At 36.5% G+C, this 20404-nt stretch overlaps 1 protein-coding gene across 22 annotated transcripts in view; it reads left to right on the plus strand.

The window, feature by feature from the left end:
* SIPA1L1 (signal induced proliferation associated 1 like 1) overlaps positions 1–20404 on the plus strand; it is a 501925-nt gene that overhangs the window by 324058 nt on the left and 157463 nt on the right. For 2 of the 22 annotated variants that reach the window (XM_033435204.2, XM_033434987.2), the window contains one exon: positions 15216–15271. The exons of the other annotated variants lie outside the window; for them this stretch is intronic. The gene's annotated coding sequence lies outside the window, so the exon portion shown is untranslated. The remainder of the gene's footprint in view (positions 1–15215; positions 15272–20404) is intronic. 22 annotated transcript variants of the gene reach the window in all.

The following is a 20404-nucleotide window of genomic DNA, read 5'->3' on the forward strand; positions in this document are numbered from 1 at the left end:
GGTCTTCGTTTCTGTGCGAGGGCTTTCTCTAGTTGTGGCAAGCGGGGGCCACTCTTCATCGCGGTGCGCGGGCCTCTCACTATTGCGGCCTCTCTTGTTGCGGAGCACAGGCTCCAGACGCGCAGGCTCAGTAGTTGTGGCTCACGGGCCTAGTTGCTCCGCGGCATGTGGGATCTTCCCAGACCAGGGCTCGAACCCGTGTCCCCTGCATTAGCAGGCAGATTCTCAACCACTGCGCCACCAGGGAAGCCCTATATTTATAATTGTTATATCTTCTTCTTGGATTGATCCCTTGATCATTTTGTAGTGTCCTTCCTTGTCTCTTATAACATTCTTTATTTTAAAGTCTATTTTATCTGATATGAGTATTGCTACTCCAACTTTCTTTTGATTTCCATTTGCATGGAATATCTTTTTCCATCCCCTCACTTTCAGTCTGTATGTGTCCCTAGGTCTGAAGTGGGTCTCTTGTAGACAGCATATATATGGGTCTTATCTTTGTATCCATTCAGCAAGCCTGTGTCTTTTGGTTGGAGCATTTAATCCATTCACATTTAAGGTAATTATTGATACGTATGTTCCTATGACCATTTTCTTAATTGTTTTGGGTTTGTTTTCGTAGGTCCTTTTCTTATGTTTCCCACTTAGATAAGTTCCTTTAGCATGTGTTGTAGAGCTGGTTTGGTGGTGCTGAATTCTCTTAGCTTTTGCTTGTCTGTAAAGCTTTTGATTTCTCCTTCGAATCTGAATGAGATCCTTGCTGGGTAGAGTAATCTTGGTTGTAGGTTCTTCCCTTTCATCACTTCAAGTATATCATGCCACTCCCTTCTGGCTTGTAGAGTTTCTGCTGAGAAATCAGCTGTTAACCTTATGGAAGTTCCCTTGTATGTTATTTGTCTTTTTTCCCTTGCAGCTTTCAATAATTTTTCTTTGTCTTTAATTTTTGCCAGTTGGATTACTATGTGTCTGGGCGTGTTTCTCCTTGGGTTTATCCTGTATGGGACTTGCTGCGCTTCCTGGACTTGGGTGGCTATTTCCTTTCCTATGTTAGGGAAGTTTTCGATTATAATCTCTTTAAATATTTTCTCTGGTCCTTTCTCTCTCTTTTCTCCTTCTGGGACCCCTATAATGCAAATGTTGTTGCATTTAATGTTGTTCCAGAGGTCTCTTACGCTGTCTTCATTTCTTTTCATTCTTTTTTCTTTATTTTGTTCCGCAGCAGTGAATTCCACCATTTTGTCTTCCAGGTCACTTATCCGTTCTTCTGCCTCAGTTATTCTGCTGTTGATTCCTTCTAGTGTAGTTTTCATTTCAGTTCTTGTATTGTTCATCTCTGTTTGTTTGTTCTTTAATTCTTCTAGGTCTTTGTTAAACATTTCTTGCATCTTCCCGATCTTTGCCTCCATTCTTTTTCCGAGGTCCTGGATCATCTTCACTATCATTATTCTTAAGTCTTTTTCTGAAAGGTTGCCTATCTCTACTTCATTTAGTTGTTTTTCTGGGGTTGAATCTTGTTCCTTCATCTGGTACATAGCCCTCTGCCTTTTCATCTTGTCTCTCTCTCTGTGAATGTGTTTTTTGTTCCACAGGCTGCAGGCTTGTAGTTCTTCTTGCTTCTGCTGTCTGCCCTCTGGTTGATGAGGCTATCTAAGAGGCTTGTGTACTTATCAGCTTTCTTAAAATGTGAACTTAGCACAGGATTGTGAATGAAATATTAAGTAATAAGATAGTCTGTTAATTGAAGGATTTGAGTTTCTAATCTCCTTAGTGGAGATGTTGGAGATTGACAGATGTAGCCTGCTTGAACCAGTCATTTAATATTCATAGGAGATGCACAAGACGCCTCTGGTTGCCCTTTATATTTTTCAGGTTGGGTATTTTATTTGAAATTCATAGCCTCACCCAGTTATAGACTTTGAGCCATGGCCTGTCTCAGTGGAACATTCTATTCAGTACTTTCACATGTACCAAGGATTAATATCAAATTGGTGACAAAAGTTTTTCACCCTCATATTTATGAATGGTAGCATCTTCTGTTAGTTTGTAGCAATATGCACTACTATGTTATTTCTTTTTTTTTAAGATTTTTAGAAATTTCATGTAATTAGTATGTTATTTCTGTTCAGCAAGCGTGGTTTGGAGTGTTCTTCTATTTAAAATGCTGCATTGTTCTAAACAAATTAATATCTTTTGATATTAATTATCAATCCAATTGTGGTTGCACTGTGCTGAAACCTTCCAAAATTTCAGAAAGTTTACATGCGTCATTTCTTTTTAAACAATATTACTATTTCTTTTTGCATGAATGAAAATATGGTACTGAATTTTAAAGTGGATGACCTTAAAGTAAACTATGGAATTTAAACATCAGAGACTTAAAAATCATTGCAAAGATTAAAAACAAAGTTTAAAAACACAAATGCTTTTGTGATATGGGCTAATGAGAAAAGATGGTCTTTTTTCTGTTGCATTAATTCTTTAGCTCCTTGTCAATTACCCCCAGTTTATAACATAAGGAGACAGTCTTTGCATTCTTGAGTAAAACTCTCCACAGGTGACCTTCAGTATAAAGAGCTAGAGAGTTCATTAACAAAGATAACAGTTCAAAATTATACCATCCTCTGATTTTATTCTTATAAAAACTTTTCAAGCAACTTTTTGGATGTTTTCTTTCTTGTTCCCCTTACCTGCTGTACCCAGATTACCCTGCTTTTTACAATATTAAGAATATAAACATAGATGCTGAAAAGTTACCCCCTCCCTCTCTAAGTTTTGATATTGGTACTCTGGATGTATATATATATGTGTACACATCCACACACATACATGTATATTTACATGTGTGTATATATTTATGTGTTTGTTAATTTTTCTATAAAATATTTATTTTTTTCCCTTTGGCTTTAAATTTAGTCAACAGATATTTCTAAGTACCTACTGTGTGAAAGGCACAATGCTGGGAGCACAGTGATGATTGGGCAGAGACCCCATCTTCTTAGAATGTGGAGAAAGCCTGGCATTTACAGTAGAGTGGAAAGAGAAAGATAACCAACACTATCAACATTACCAACCCTAAAATACTACTTGCTGGTGGTATTCTCCCCATCTGTGTATGTGCTATTGTTATTAGCTCTTTTCCCTCTTTATGTTGTTGAGGTCACATTGCACACATAGTTTTTGAAATTTAAACTTAATATTATATTGTGTTCTCATAATTAAAAGCACTAATTTTTGTGAGTATATAATATTTTTGGACATTCCATAATTTATATAGTTTGGGGGCATTGAGGTAGTTTACAGTTCTTTTTTATTGTAAATAATGCCATGATGAACATCTTCTGCATAAAATTTTGTCTTTTGGAATATCTCCTTAAGACATTTTCAGGAATAAAATGACTGGGTAAAAGTTTGTAAACCTTATAGAGGCTCTTGATACATATTCCTAAAAGTTCTTTTTTTAAAACTAGTTTTCACTCCTCCCAGTAGCCAATGATCGCATTATATGAAAAACAAAAACAACCCCTCCCAAAAAAACCTCTTTTCATTTGTATTTATTTATTGAATAGAAACATTTTGCAAATGTTTAGCTAGTTATCTATTGTTTTCTTTTGTGAATTGCCTGTTAATGTTTCTTTTCCCATCTTTCTTTTGGAGTCTTAATATTTTATCTTGATTTACAGTGACTCTGTGAATTCAGTATTTTATAGAGTATTATGTATATAATTATAATGTATAGTCAGTACATTAAACCTATGTTGTAGTGTAGTTTTCTTACTGGTTTTTGGTTTGCCTTTTAATATATAGATGTTTTAAAGTTTCATGTAACCAAATCTATTAACTTTTTCTTTTGTAATTTCTTTCATTACTTTTACACATGGAAAACTTCATTTATATATCATATTTTCCTCTGACATTTTATTAAATTTTTAACTAAGTCCCTTTCACTCATTAATTCCATAAGAAAGGAAGTCTGCTGTTGGCAAACCAGGAGGACTTTGCTGCTAAAGATGGCTACTACAGGTTGTGTTTTTGTACTTCTCTGCACAAAGGGGCTACTTAACGCTATTTGTTCTTCTGACTTCGCTCTGGCACTCAGTACTGGAGTGCCTATGTAACTCATATGACTATGGTTCTGTTAAACTTGGGTCCTTGTGAAAGTACTTCATTAAATATAAAGGATGGAAGTGAGCAAAGTAAAATTAAATTAAACCAGTCATGATTGACTCCTACTCGAGTTCATACTGTGTTTAAGAGGCCCAGAAATGAAAGTTGACTCTTTCCAGGTTGTAACTAATATAAAGAAAGCTACCTCACTTTTCCATGGTAGGAATATTATGGATTGTAATACTAGGCTAGAGTTGACTGCCAAAAAAGAATGTAAAATATTATTTTTAGCTTATTTTATTATGATAACTACTAATTTTCTAATTTGTACAAGTTCAATTTTTAAAAAATATGCAATTCAGTTGAAATGAAAATACTTCCAACTTGCTGGAAAATGAATACTGCTAAACTGTTGTAGGTAATTCTTAAAAGTATTGGTTTGTGATATGTAAATAAGTTGTCTTTTAGGATTTTTAAACCAAAATCCCACTTTTAGAATTAATATTCTTGATGGCATTCCAGGTGGAATAGGTTAAAAAATATTTTGTTGAATTCAAAGCCTGAGTACTGTATGTTGCTCTTAAATCATGTTTATTTGTTCATTTTCTCTCCCACTAAATGTAAACATTTTTAGGGCAGTAACTTCAGCATGTAGAACAGCGCCTCAAATATTTGTTGAGTAATAGATATTTGTTGAGCGAATATCAGGGTATAGACTGAAAAATAGAGGAAAAAGTAGTGCTTTTGCTTGAGTGCCCAGAATGTACCAGACATTATACTAGGTACTGTTCTTATGACCATATAGAGAGCCTTGCTTTTCTAAAGATGAACCTTTAAAGATTTACCTTTTTTGTTAATTTTCTGGAGACATTATGGGCAATAGATTATAAGGAGACTGCAGAGAACTCCCCACGCAGACATGTGGGGAGCTCCAACATGTTTGAAGGTAGATTTCTGTTCTGAGAGAAGGTACGTCAAGAGCCTCAGTGAACCAGTCATTCCCCATGCTTTCATTTAACCAAGTAATCAGAAGTGTCGTGGATGGCTGGTGAAAGCTGCGGATGAGGTCACATAGGGATTTCCTTGTGAAGGTTTAGTTTGTGAATTCAGATGATCTAAGTCACCTCTCTGTTGAATTTTCTGAAGCATTTTGAATGCATACAAACTAGCAGCAGACATAAATATTTCATTTTCTATTCAATCTTAACTGCAACTTTACTTTTTGTAGAGAAAGGCATAGTAAGACAAAAAAGTTTTTATCGTTTTTTTAAATAATATACACCATTTATAGTTTATTTTTCCCCATGGCAATGGACTCCCCCATGAAAAATTTTATACCAACATTTAAAACATTATAAAAGATTCAAGGTTTTATCAGATAGGGCAGTAATGATCTTATAGAAATATCTGTGTGAAATACTGTGACCTTTTAATTTACGTGATGGGTAAACATAGAGTAATAAAGAGATTTTTTTTTTTTTAAACCAAAGGATTTGGACCTAGTTGCTGATTTATCTCTAGAACACTTTGAATCTGATTCATCTTTACAAACAGAATAAAGAGTTTTCTGCACTTTTTCCTACCAAATGTAAAAGTAATTTTGAATTTCCAAAAGCAAGTTTTCCAACTGTTGAAAAAACAAGAAGCCAACTCCCATTTAAAGTGGGAAAACTATGTAAATTTATTTTTTGTGTGAAGATTCACTTCATTTTCCTGAGCCAGATTTGATGTGGAGAACTTTTTCTTGAATAGTCATTAAAATATGAGCTGAGAGAATGAGACTTCTTCATTAAAACCCAAAATTTATACTTCATATGTATGATTTAAAAATATTTTTTAGTGGACTCGTTTCTATAGGAACTAAATTTAGAGATGCATCTTAAACATCCTCTTGTCATCTCCTATTCATTTATTAATTTGTTTCTTCATCCCTTATTCTACTTACAACCTCTTGTTTAAATATCTTTGATCAAAATATTGTCTACTTTTGGTAAAAATTAAATAACAAGTATTAGTGAATAAAAATCACATTTACCTATTCAGATTTATTTGCTGTATATGTTAGGAATGTGATCAGCTTCAGACATTAGAAACCCAGTCTAGTGACTTAAGCAAATGGAAAGAAGCAGCCCCAGAAGTCAACACTCCAGGGCTGGTGCATGTGCTGCTCAGGAATGCCACAAGGGACCCTGGATTTTGCCCTTCATTTCCTTGGTATCTTCCCTCAGGCTGGCCTTGGCAGTGCAAGGTACCAGTGCTCTTCCAAGCTTCCTGTACTCCAAGAGGAAGAAGGGGGAGGCAGAAGGTGGTAGGCCAAGGGCTTGCTAGCCCAGTCTGTTGCTTTTTTTTTTTTTTTTTTTAAACATCTTTATTGGAGTATAGTTGCTTTACAATGGTATGTTAGTTTCAGCTTCACATCAAAATGAATCATTTATATATTTACATATGTTCCCATATCTCTTCCCGCTTGCGTCTCCCTCCCTCCCACCCTCCCTATCCCACCCCTCCAGGCGGTCACAAAGCACCAAGCTGATCTCCCTGTGCTATGTAGCTGCTTCCCAAGGCTATGGGGAGGGGGAAGGGTAAATGGTGACAAAGTCTGTTGCTTTTTGTCAAGAGAACTTAAGTTACCCAGCAAGTTGCATGCTGCAGACACCTGCTTCCTTCTCATTGGTCAGAACTACATTAGGTAGTTACCCCTAGACCAGTCACTGGCCAAGGCCGAGGGGCATGAGAGTCCATGACTGCTGTGGAGAATTCCTGATTTCTCCCCTGGGGTAGGGGAAAGAGTACCTGCCAAGGTGCTCCATGACTACCCGAACAAATTGAGAATCTCCTGTTTGGGAAGAATTGGGAGGGAGAAATATGGGGTAGGTAATGGATAGTGTCTGCCTGCCACACCTGCTGGAATGAGTACAGTATGTACCACATGAGTTTAGAAGCCCTGTGCATCCTCAGTTCCCTCAGCTCCTCAGATTTCCTGGAATAAATTACAGATTTTTTTTTCAAAAATTTATTTTAATTATTTTTATTTAGTCATAGCCCATCATTTTCATGAATGACTTAGATGTTAGATCAGCAAATGCTGTGTTTTAGAGTCTTCCTTAATATTATGTTGAGAAAAATGGGAATTTAGTCATAATACTCTAAAATTGGATTTTGGAATTAATTTGAAGAATTCATACTTTTTGAAGTTCTTCTCAGTAGCCATCTAGAAGATTAATTTTGTTTTATTTATGAGTAAAATACCTTGAAGGTGATTCATTTTTAAAATGCACGGATAGTGATCATTTATATGTATATGTGTTTTCTTCCTTTTAAGCTTAATATTGCATTATAAAATGTTTCCCATGTAGTGTATGCCGTTTAAAAAAATTGGTGTCTTAATTTACTTAACCATTTTCCAGTTACACATTTGGTTTACTTCCATTTTGTGCTGCTGTTAAAAATGCTGAAATTTATATCTTTATTTATATGGATTAATTTTTAATGTTATAGATTATTTTTTTAGAACCCTCACATTTTAATGGCTTTTAGAAGCATTTAGCTAATTGCATCCCAGTAGCATTGTACTAGAGAATTAGTGTGACCTTTTTTTAAGGTAGTAAGGTGAAACATTTTCTTCCGTATTTCTTTCTCTTGTGAGCCAGCTCTTCCTGTTCTTTTCCAGTTTGTTACTTTTCTAAATAACAAAATACAGTTTTTACATTGTAAAATGATACATTCTCACTGTACAACATTTGTTAGCCATAGTTGTCACTTCACAAAGAACAAGCTTATTGATATTTTCTTGAACAATTTGTGTAAGCTCTTTATGTAAGTAATTATATATTTTATTCCTAATATATATACTATTGATTTTTCTCTATCTATGTGCCTGATAATATACCAGACCCTGGGAATACTGTTGTCAGTATAACAGCTATCATGTCCATGATATCAGAAAAAATAATTGTACTTTGTCTCATTTTTTTCTAATATTTCTGTCATTTCATTTTAGGTCATAGAGAATTATCTAATCTTTAATAATAATCAGTTGTTTTCCTTTTTGGTTGTTTGAAATATGTACCAAAAATAGAAACCATTCTTATAGAAATTTGTATAGAACTTTAAATGCCTACCTTGTATCTATTAAGTGATCTTAGGCTTTTGTTCTCATTTATTTATGCGGAATACTAATTGTATTGCCTAAAATTTCATTTGTATCTGCTGATAACATATGTAAAGTTATTATTATAGTGCTTGGCAAATAATAATCTCTCAATATGTAAAATACAATAGTTTAGTTTTCTTAAATATCTTGAGTGTTGAGACTGAAACCCTATTTAACTTAGGTTTAATTGGATTGGATGACGTGCTGGTTTTTCCTTCATGTTTTGTTTATTATGTGTGTTTCTTCATATACATGCAGAACACACTGTAATTTCTTAGTTTAATTAAGAAATTAAAATTTCTTCAAGTTGGAAAGAATTACCAGCAATCTCTGTATCTCCTATATTTGGGATGTATTTTATTGATAATTTTTCATTTCTTCTTTAGTTTTATCAGTCTTTTCTAGTATTCTACTTAGGCTATTGTGTTTTTAATAGGAAATCATTTATGTCCTTGTTTATCTTTCATTTTCAGATTTTTAAAAATATTGTCTGGTTTATATATCTAATCTCCAATTTTTTTTCTCATTTCTAAGTGTGATTTCTGGGGATACGAAGATTTTATTGTTTTTATCAAAGAATTATGTTTGAGATATATTTATTTATTAGTATGTTTATTAAATTTTACTTTTTTCTTTATTTTATTAACATTTTTCTATATTTTTCTGAGGGTTTGAGTTGAATTCTCAGTTTATAGTTTATATTAAAAGCCACATATTTACCTCAGTGTATGATTTTGGCTTAATCTACTAGGTGAGAAAGTTCGCTGTTCTATTTTTCAGGATTGTAAATGACTTCTTCTTGTGTTTCAATATGCTCATACACGTAGTTGTTTTGTTTTTATTGAACGCTCCTAAAAATTAAACTTTGATCCAAGAATATAGACTGTGTATTAAAAAAAATAACATTTTAGGGCTTCCCTGGTGGCGCAGTGGTTGAGAGTCCCCCTGCCAATGCAGGGGACGTGGGTTCGTGCCCCGGGAAGATCCCACATGCCGCGGAGCGGCTGGGCCCGTGAGCCATGGCCGCTGAGCCTGCGCGTCCGGAGCCTGTGCTCCGCAACGGGAGAGGCCACAACAGTGAGAGGCCCGCGTACCGCAAAAATATATATATATATACATTTTAGGTTTTTAAAATACTTTATGTTTGCTCAGTTTTTATATACATACCATGGACAATTGACTAGAAAGTTGATCCCATTTTTAGGGTAGGTATAGAGGTCAGTATAACTTTTATTGGTTTCATTAATTTCATTCTTTGTTTTCTTTTGTCATTACTGTGTTTGTGCACTGGGTTTGTATGACACTGTGATTGCCTTGCTCCCTTTCTTCCTTCTGCTGAGGCAGGAATGTCCACTTCTCAATTCATGTGTCCCCTGACTGTTTTTTAGAACTGAGACTCCCAGCATTTTTCCCTTTCCTGCTTTATTATCCTTTGTAGCATTTCGCAGCATGTCAAAAATAAATTTTATTTGTTTGTTTACTTATTTATTTATAGTCAGTCTTTCTCCCTAGAATGTAACTTCAAGAAAGGCAGAGAATTTTGTCACTTTTATTCAGTGCCTGGGTGCCAAGAATAATACCTGGTGTACTGTAGACACACTGTTAATAATTTGTCTCATTAATAACTAAATGTGATTATTTTCAGCTGATTTCTCCTTCTGTGTCTCAGTTTTTGCCTTGATTTCATTTGTTAGTACTTGACATAAAATGTCATATTTGATTACAAATGTTTCTTTTCTTTTCTGTTTTTTGGCCATGCTGTACAGTTTGTGGGATCTTAGTTCCCTGACCAGGGATTGAACCTGCACCCTCGTCAGTGAAAGCTCGCAGTCTTAACCATTGGACCGCCGTGGAATTACCTACAAATATTTCTTTTACCATAACATCTAGCTTGATATTTTTCTTTTAATCTTGACACCCAATAATATTGCTTCCTCTGTTTTTTTAAAAATACAGTTTTATTACTATCTCCTTAAAAATTGTTTCTGTCTTTTGGTTTATACATCTTTAGAGTAAGATGTTGGATTTTGTTTTTTTGTTGTATTAACAACTGAGGTTCTTTCAGTAAGTTGAGGTAATTAGCTTTTGCTTTCATACGTATATTACTAAGTTTTCTTTTTTTTCAAATCTGAGAACCTGTGTGATGGTTTTAAAGCTGTGAATCGTTAAGCATTATAATCAGTTCTTTCTGACGTGTTGATCATGATTTGTTTCCTTTTGTATCTTTATATGGTTTGGAGTGTAATCCCTGGACTAAACTATTTCTTGTGACCTGTTTATATATTGCATCCACATTCTTAATCCCATTGTTACTATTCTTTATGCTTCCATAGTGTGTTTTAATTCATTTCTCTCTGCAATAGCACATGTTCCTTTTTTACTCAACTACTCTCCAAGCTCTGCATCCAGTTCCATCCTATTTTACCCTCCAGATTCAGCTCAGCTGTTTTCTCTGTGAAGCCTTCCCTAACTCCCCAGCAAATCTTAGGTATTTGTCTTGTATTCTCTTACTGCATTCCGTGTACATTTCTAGTCACTTTCTTCTTGTAATTGTGATTTTCAGTGTCTTGACATAGTCAGTGCTCAATAAATATTGCTATCTATATTCTTTTCTTCCCTTCTTCTTCCTTAATACTATTTTCTTTTATAACTTATAATGTAGTTGCACATTTTTCTTCTCTATACTGCAGACCCACTTTTCTTTGGTTTCACATGAATACATGATTTAATTTTTTGAGTTTTTAAAAAAATACACAGAGGCCTGCTTTGTTTTAGCATATAATCCACACAGAAATATCAGCAGTATTTCTTCACCTTTCTTATTGTCATCAATTCTTGTCCTTAGTTTTTCTGTCCTCTTCTTCACCCCTTTCTCCACTCAATGTACCTGTTTACTTTAACTCTAAAATAAGTACTAGTTACTTTTACAGGTTTTTATCAGTACTTTAACATGCTTTAATTCCTCAGTTAAAGGTACCTTTTTTGTTTCCTTTCATCCCCTGAATCATGCCCTCCATTTCTCACTGTAGAAAGAGTACTTGGATTTCACATCAACAAATTGTCAAAAATGAAAAGTTGTTGGATGGAATGTGGAGAAATGGACCCTCTCATGGAGAACATTGATTCTTTTCTACTTGTTGATAGTTTCTCTTTTGGAGTTTCTATTTGGAAATTTTCATATTTATTCTGTTGTCTTTCACTTTCACAGTAACCCTAATGTCTTTCATTTTTATTTTTCTGACAGCTTTCCTTTCATTTTATTTCTCAGTTTTAGTTTCACTTGTACCACACAACTTTCTCAGTTGGGTCAGGATGTTATTTTTGTCTGTTTTCTTATTAACTCTCTAGGCATCAGGGATCTAGTCTTACAGGAGACTTTTTGAAGTCATTTCCTATATGTGCTCTTAATTATAGAGATACTGAATTTGGTTTTGGGAAGGTGGTGGGTAGGCCTGCCTTATGGTTTTACTGAAGGTTCCATCATTCATTCATTTTGTAACCAAGTCCAAATTAACAGCATTTTTAAAAAGCTCTTGAAAGTATAATCCATCTCTTTTTCCTCCTAAAATCATGCCATAGGGAATACAAGAACACACTCCAAAGTGGACTTCTCCCCATTTGCTTTAGTGAATATGGTGGACTGCAGGGAGTAGAGCCATTTGGGTGGCTAGCTGGCAAGGCCTTTATCGTATCCCAAATAAATTCCCACATGTGGTTAAGACTTATTCCTCCTTTAAATATTCTGGCATATTTTCATGACTTTCTAACTGATCTGTCAGTTACAAAGTCATGTTTACTTTTAATAAAAATTAAAATACCGTCAGTTTACCTTTAATAAAAATTATATAGAGTGTATTTTCTTGCATAGTACTTCTAAAATCGTATGTGTTTTTTTTGAAAACTACTATGTAACAAATATTTATAAAGAAGAAAATCCTTCCTCCTAAAAAATCAACTATTTTCATTTTCTCAAAGTCCCTGTGCTTCTGCAGGTATATAAATATGTTTACAAAGTAGAATGTAGCCTTTTTTTTTTAACTTAACATTACATTTTAAAATTAAGCCATGCTAACTACTAGCCAACTTGATAAGGCAACAAAAGGAAAAGTTGTTTTGCAAATGATATGATTGTCTAACTAAAAAAATTAAAAAGAACCATCAAACTGATATTAATGCTAATAAGGGTTCAGTAAGATTACTGGATATGAAATATACAAAAAAATCAGTGATTTTTTTAGTACACTAGCAACAGTTTATTAGAAAATGTGATTACATAAATGATCCTAGTCAGAATAAGAAAATATTAAAATGTACCTCATAATAAGTATAACAGAAGGTATGCAACGACCAAGTTCTCATTAGTTTATGAATTTGATGCAATTCAAAACTAGAACAAAGCAACAAAGGCAAGAGAGTTTGCCATGAAACATGGCAGAATACTAAAATTAATTGAAGAAGTAGAATTAATGTGGTCAGTAGGATTTATTATAATGCTGTGATATTTGAATTGGTGCTGCATTGACATACGGATAGAGAATAGACCATTCAAACAGAAGAGAGACTATAAAAAGAGACCTTCTTGGTGTGGGAACTTGTTTTTGACCTGTATTACAAATTCGTATGGAAAAAGCAGACTATTCAAAAAGCAGTGGTGGGACAGTGTGATAAAAATTAAAATTATATTCCTGTAAATAAATTCTGAATGAATTAAAGACATGCATTTTAAAGAGAGACATTTAAACTCTTAAAATATAGGAAAACGTCTGTATAATATTAGAGATTGGGAGGACTTTTTTTTGAACAAGATACAAAAAGCCCAAACTATAAAGGAGAGGAGAGATAAATTTGACTATGTTAAAAATTTTAAATGCGTGTATAAGAAATTATACCTTAAACAAAGGTAAAAGACAACCTATAGAATATTCAGACACATGTCTAATGGAAGGTTAATATCCATAGTATATAATGAAATCCTACAAATCAGTAACAAAGAAAGCAGGGACCTAGTAGAAAAATGTACAAAACAGAAGTAGATAAGACCAATAAATGAATTAAAATTCTCACTGATTATCAGGTAAATGCCAGTAGAAGCAACAAGGTAACATTTTATGCGATCCTGATAATTTAAAGTCAAAAATGTGGCAGCAAATGTTGTTTTATATGTGACTGTTGGATTGTAAAATTGTTACAACCACTTTGGAGTGTAGTTTGATAGTATCCAATAATGTTGAAGAACGCTCCAACTCAAGGTTTCAGCACTTCCCATTATAGAGTCCTCTAGAGAGACTGACCCATGTTCACAAAGAAGGTGTGAAAGGAATGGCTATTCTGTTTTTGTAATAGCAAAGAACTAGAAACCTAGATTTCAAGCAACAAACCCAAGTATATACACGGAATGTAAAGCATACAGAGGTTATCGTAAAGGATCTGTATCTTTCTGTATCACCATGAGTAAATCTAGAAGACAGTTCTGTGTGAAAAAAACAAAGTTGGGAAAGGATGTGTTCCCAATGATACTGTTTAGATTTCATAAATATACAAATACTTGTGGGAAGGGTGCCTAGCATCTTCAGGAGAGAAGTTTCTCTGGAGAGGCTGAGAGAAGAATGGGGTTAGAAGTTGATATTTTCTCTATAACATTTTATTTCTTTGTGATCTGAAGCAAATCTGGCAGAACACTGACATTTATTAAATCCAGATGAGGGGTACTACGTATCTCTAAGTTTTTGCATGTTTCAAATATTTCATAATTGAAAGTTTTCAGTTCAGACTAATAACATTGCAGTCCCCAGTTAAACACGCCAGATTGAACACATGCTGCAGTTTTTTCTTCCCCTCCCAAACCCTACGCCAGTGTTACTAAAGGAATAGAAAAAGATGCAAATATGCGAGGTCGAATATGAAGAAAAGAAATAGAAGCAGATTCGCATTATCAACACTGTTTTGGTCAGCAGAGAGAGATGGATGTATTGTAACTAATTTAGTGATGAGGAGAGAGCTGCATGTGAAGGCCTTTACAGAGAAATTCTAGAAAATTTTGACCCTATACAGTCCAAGAGTTGGAGGCCCCAGGTAGCTGGGAAGATTGCACTGAGAGGTTGGTCGTAGGTACATAGTCGGGTCCCTTCCCAAACCGGTGTAGTTGTAAAGGCTCTGGAAGCAGGGACGAATTATTTGAAACATTTTTGGCTGAGTTTGGTTCCCAGAATGCTGGAAGCCAGGCAGGAAATGGAACCATTCTTCTCTAGAGAAAGTGAAGTGTATTCTAAAAATGACCTCTGAGTACTAGCATTTTTGGGTCCCCAGTATAGGGGGAAAACTGTCAGTCTGATTTCAGCAAGAAAGGAATTTATGGAAATAGTGTTTAGTGACTTGCTGAATCACTGGAAAGGCTGTAGAACTAGGTTTGAAAAATAGGCAAGAACAAGGGAGGCCAGCTGGCCAAGACAGCACTCAGATCACTCAAGAAGGCCGGCATGGTGCTGCCCCTGAGCACGGGTTGCCCAGTTTTGCATTGTCACCACCAGCACTTTTTTTTTTATAAATTTATTTTTATTTATTTTTGGCTGCGTTGGGTCTTCATTGTTGCGTGTGGGCTTTCTCTAGTTGCGGTGAGCGGGGGCTACCCTTCGTTGAGGTGCATGGGCTTTTCATTGCAGTGGCTTCTCTTGTTGTGGAGCATGGGCTCTAGGCACGTGGGCCCAGTAGTTGTGGCTTGCGGGCTCTATGGTGCAGGCTCAGTTGTGGCTCACGGGCTTAGTTGCTCCACGGCATGTGGGATCTCCCCGGACCAGGGCTTGAACCCGTGTCCCCTGCATTGGCAGGCAGAGTCTTAACCACTGTGCCACCAGGGAAGTCCCACCACCAGCATTTAAATGAGGGAGCTACTGTACCGTCGCTACTGCTGATGCCACCAGCTTCCATGTAAATGTATTTGCTTCCTCCTTGCTCTTTCCAGATGCTGCCTTTCAGTTCAGAGTCCAGGATGTGCACATCTCATTGGCTGAGGAGCAGGTAATGTCTGTGCCCTATCTGTAAGAATAGCTGGTTAACTGACAGTGTGGCACTTTTAGCCTCTATTGTAGAAGGCAGGTTCTGTATAAGGCACAGAATTTCCCCGGATATATGAAAAGACTACACAGATACTAGGCAGTGATGATTATATTTCCCCCTATGTCCAGTTTCCCCAGGTAAACCAATGGGTCCCTACCCAGTCCCCTTCAGGAAAGTCTACTTAGTAGTCACCAGGCCCTGCCCCCACCCAGGCACTAAATGTAAAAGGATGGCCAGTGATAGCAGACATATGAGAAAAAGCCTTCCATGTGAGAAGGACAGTGCACACAAGAAACGGAAGAAAAGTAAATTGAGAAATTTACTTTTTCATTTCCTTCATTTTCATTGAATATGAAAAGAACACTTTTAGGACTTCCCTGGTGGTCCACAGGTTAAGACTCTGCGCTCCCAGTGCAGGGGGCCCAGGTTCGAACCCTGGTCAGGGAACCAGATCCTGCATGCCACAACTAAGAGCCTGCATGCTGCAGCTAAAGAGCCTACATGCCACAACTAAAGATTCTGCATGTGGCAACAAAGATCCCACGTGCCGCAACTAAGACCCAGCGCAGCCAAATAATTAAAAAGAAAATGAAAGTAGTATTAAAAAAATAAGAACACTTTCAAATTAGTTTAATAATAGCAGGGATAAGGCAAAATATCATAGTGATGAAACAAGAACAGATTTTTTTTTTTTTAATGGAAGAAACGATCAGAGGACACAAAATTTTTTCAAAATTGAGTTCAAGAATAAATAGGGGGCTTCCCTGGTGGCGCAGTGGTTGAGAGTCCACCTGCCAATGCAGGGGACACGGGTTCGTGCCCCGGTCTGGGAGGATCCCAGATGCCGTGGAGTGGCTGGGCCCGTGAGCCATGGCTGCTGAGCTTGAGCGTCCAGAGCCTGTGCTCTGCAACGGGAGAGGCCACAACAGCGAGAGGCCCGCGTAACAAAAAAAAAAAAAAAGAATAAATAGGAAAAATTAAATAGTCTGGTTGGAAAATGAAGGTCAAAGATTTTCCCAAGTACCTAAATGAAAAAGAAGTGGGGGGTGTGAGAGAAGAGTTAAGAAACTATTGAGGGAGTACAGTATCCAATAAATAAAACATTTACAAAATGAAAGAAAAAAGGAAGAAAAGGAAATATCAAAACAAATAATGAAATAACATTTCACTTAACGGAAAAAGGTATGTTTTTATGTTGAAAAGGCCTATTGGGTGTCCAATACAAGGACTATAAAAAGACTCGCACAGAGGCCACTCCAGTATTGAAAAGATGATCCTAAAAAATTACTGGAAAAGAACTTGTATAAAAGATCAGGAATCAGAATATCATTGGACCTTTCAATTCCAACAGTAGAAGCTAGAAGATAATGAAATAATACCTTAAAAACTCTAATGGTAAATGTCTTACTACCTAGAGTTTTATACCCAGCCAAACCATCAGTCAGATTAAGGCTAGATGTGCCAAGACTCAAAACTTTAACACCTAGGTACTTTTCTTAGGCAGTTGCTGAATGAGGATAGTGGTCCATTAAAATGAGGGAATAAACTAAGAAAGAGAAAGATAATGAGATCTGGGAAGCATGGCATTCATCCCAGGAGAGGAGGGAAGGAAATGTCAGGATGATGATGGTGATGATGTCTTTCTGGAGGTGCCTGTGCAGTAGACCTGGAGATCAGCAGGGCTGGATTGGAGCATGAAGATGGAGAGAAGTCTCCAGGAGAGAGAAATGGAATGGGCACCTGTTACTTTTGACCATGTGAGACACAGGAATGAGAAAAGTGTGTTTGTTTGTTTGTTTGTTTGCTTCTCTTGTTGAATTTAGAAGGAATTAAGGGTACATATATAGAAACTAAGCAATTGAAAAGAAGCAGTTATTAACTCCAGGAAAAATAAAAGTAAGCAACTGAGCAAATACAGCCGTAGTAATATAAATCCTGATGTATATATGTGATATAACTGTGACATACACTTATACATCTATCCATGCATAGTTACATAAAATAGGGCAAGGGAAGTGGGGAGACACTTACGGGAAGCATGCGTACTTCTCATCTTCCAAAACAGAACTTCAACAGAGAATATCTAAGATTGATAAATCAAGAAATAGCGCATAAGCATGTTACTTAGGAACATGGAAATACTGGAGGAAACAGTGCTATGCATTGAAAGTGATTGCTCCTGGGAATGGAGAAGATGAAATAAAGCACTACTGTTTGGTTTTGTTTTTTCCTTAAATGCCTGAAGGTACTATGTGCTTTAACGAATGTATGCATTACTTTGGTAAAAAAAAAAAAACATAAGTGAAAAGCTAAATAAATAGCAGAGTAATGAGTATCTTTGTACCACAGGTTTTCCTTCTCACAGATGGTAAAAATCACTTCTCAATGTTTCTTGTACCACTTGTTTTCCTGTTCAGATGTAGTTGACATTCTCTGTTAAAGGCTAAGGGTCATAAAGTTAAATAAGGTGCGGTCCCTGGCCTGAAACGCTTGTGGCTTAGTGGGTGGTGTATCAGGAGACTTTAAAAAATCAAGGTGTTCTTTATGATTGCCTTTTGGGGACTAAGAATGTGGGGGGAGTGTTGGGGACTGTAAGAGAAAGAGTGGATGCCCATAGCTCACAGGAATGGGGAATTCATGGGGCTTGCTGAAGGAACAATGATTAGAGAGGGCTGGTGGAAGTATGAGAAGACCTGGGGCTCAGCAGAGGAAAATCCCTTCTGCTGCTGGACAGCCGTCCATTTGCAAATGTTGAAAGAGGGAATACGGAGCCCAACAGTATGAATATTTTCTGGTTTACCCACCTTTTTTTTTATTCCTGAAGCGGTTCTACCAGTTTCCATTGCTTCTACCAACACAAGGATGTCTGTTTTAACTGTAGCACCGTTAACAGTGGGAGGACTGACATCCCTAGAATTTTTCCTAATAGGTATAAAATGATGCAGTGTTGTTTTGATTTGTATGTTTTTTGTTGCTTATTACACCCACGATTGTTGTAACACTAGTTAGGCTTTTTCTTGCATTTGTGCTCTGTTGAAACTTTTTTTTTTTTTTACTCCAACATATCCATTCTTTTAAACCTATTTTAACAAAAGTTTCATCAAAAAATTTTCAAAATCAGTTATTTTGTCAGAAAACTTCAAACTGACCGTCCCTCGCTTTTTATTCCCAGCACAGCTGGTGTTAGAAGGTAATAATGCAAAGTGAAATCAATTTCTTGAAAGTGGAGAATCCCTCTCTTGTTTTTTAATCACCATAAATTACCTGCAGTCCTCTCAAGGGATGCTGTAAAAAAGGTAACGTGTCAGGGGATGGGGCGGAGTGTGGACAAACTTCCTGGAAGAGGCAATACCCAAATGCAGTCTTGAAGGAAAAGAAAGAGTTCAGCAGTAGAAAGAGGGATGGGTAGGACTAAGCACAGAGAAGGAGGGAAGAGAATTGTGCGAGGTTATGTTTCAGCAGAAGTTGCCACCTGGTTTCTCCTGAGGCTCCAGAGTGCATTCAACGTGCATTCAAGTACTTGCAGCTGGTTCCCCTTTCCCTTTTACTGGAGCTTCAGGTTCAGAGAGTGCAGAGAGGCTGTGCTGTTAACCAGGGAAATGCATCATGCATTTGGGAAAGTCTCTTGCCTTGAGTGCAGAGGGAAGTTATTGTGAGGTTTCGAGCAAGAGAGTGTAAGTGTTGTGCTTGCCTGCGTGCACTTTATAGAAACACCTGCATAGGCAAAGTGATCACATTTTAAAGCGAGTGATAATGCAAACAGGACTACATTTTAAGATCAAACTTACTATGTCCAGTTAGGGGATTTATTTCACTTTGCCACAAAAATGAAAAGGGTGACCAAGAAACAAAAGAAGACTTCCTGCCGCAAGGTTTTATCTTTGAACACTTGGTCAGTTTGCATTTTACTTAACTTTTTTCCCCCTAGTTTGTAAATGAACATTTAAGTGATAATAGGTTTGTAAGATCTCATTTAAAAATCAGAGGTTTGTTTTTTGTTTTTTTTAAGCAGAAGTCTTCTTAGAAGCCCATATGATTTAAATTTATTTATTTATTTATGGCTGTGTTGGGTCTTCGTTTCTGTGCAAGGGTTTTCTCTAGTTGTGGCAAGCAGGGGCCACTCTTCATCGCAGTGTGCAGTCGTCTCTTGTTGCGGAGCACAGGCTCCAGGCGCCCAGGCTCAGTAATTGTGGCTCACGGGCCCAGTTGCTCCGCGGCATGTGGGATCTTCCCAGACCAGGGCTCGAACCCGTGTCCCCTGCATTGGCAGGCAGATTCTCAACCACTGCGCCACCAGGGAAGCCCGAAATCAGAGGGTTTTAAGTTTGGAGGCATAGATAAAAATAACTTCATTTGAAGGTTATAATGTTTATGTATATTTGTATATGTACATAATTAGTAAAAGAAAACTAAAATTTTTATATATAGTAAAAAATTTACATAGTAAAAAAAAAAAACCTTGGAGGGTTGTGGTGTGCATTGACTTAAAGTTCTTTCATTTGCTTTTGTCTTAATTTTTGTTGGCAAGTTGCCAGAAACATTTGTACAGGGCTCCTGCTTTCAGAACCAGGATAAGTATATAAAAGATTCAAAATGTGTCAGCTGTGAAGTGTTTCATCGAGTGCTTTATGTCAGGTTGGCACGGGAGGTCCCCTGCGTCTCCTGAACATAAGTAGATTGTTTCACGCTTCATCACCCACCCTCCACCTTTCTTTTCTTTTTTTTCTGGTTCTGTAAGCACTGGAGTCAAATCTCTTCAGATGTGAGCTGTTCCCTGCACTGCATCCTTTCCCTCCCTCCTTCTTATTCAGTGCCTGTCTTATTGTGTTTGTGCTCCCGACCCCCCGCAGAGTCGGGAAGAATTCATGAACCAGTGGGGGGGGCTACCGTTGGGGTTGGGATATCTTGAAGGAAAGACGTATTTTTCACTTTTTTAGCACTATTTCAGTTTTGTTTTTTTTTTTAAACAAAGCGTATTCATTTTTTGAAAACAACTGAAAAAGGGGCAGCAAAGTGGAAACTTCGTATGGGAGAAAAATTATTTGACGGTAAAAGATAACAATTATTTTGACCATTATTAATTTGATGGCAGTG

Source organism: Orcinus orca, chromosome 2 (genome assembly GCF_937001465.1).
Source record: "Orcinus orca chromosome 2, mOrcOrc1.1, whole genome shotgun sequence".
NCBI classification, from domain to species: Eukaryota; Metazoa; Chordata; class Mammalia; order Artiodactyla; family Delphinidae; genus Orcinus; species Orcinus orca.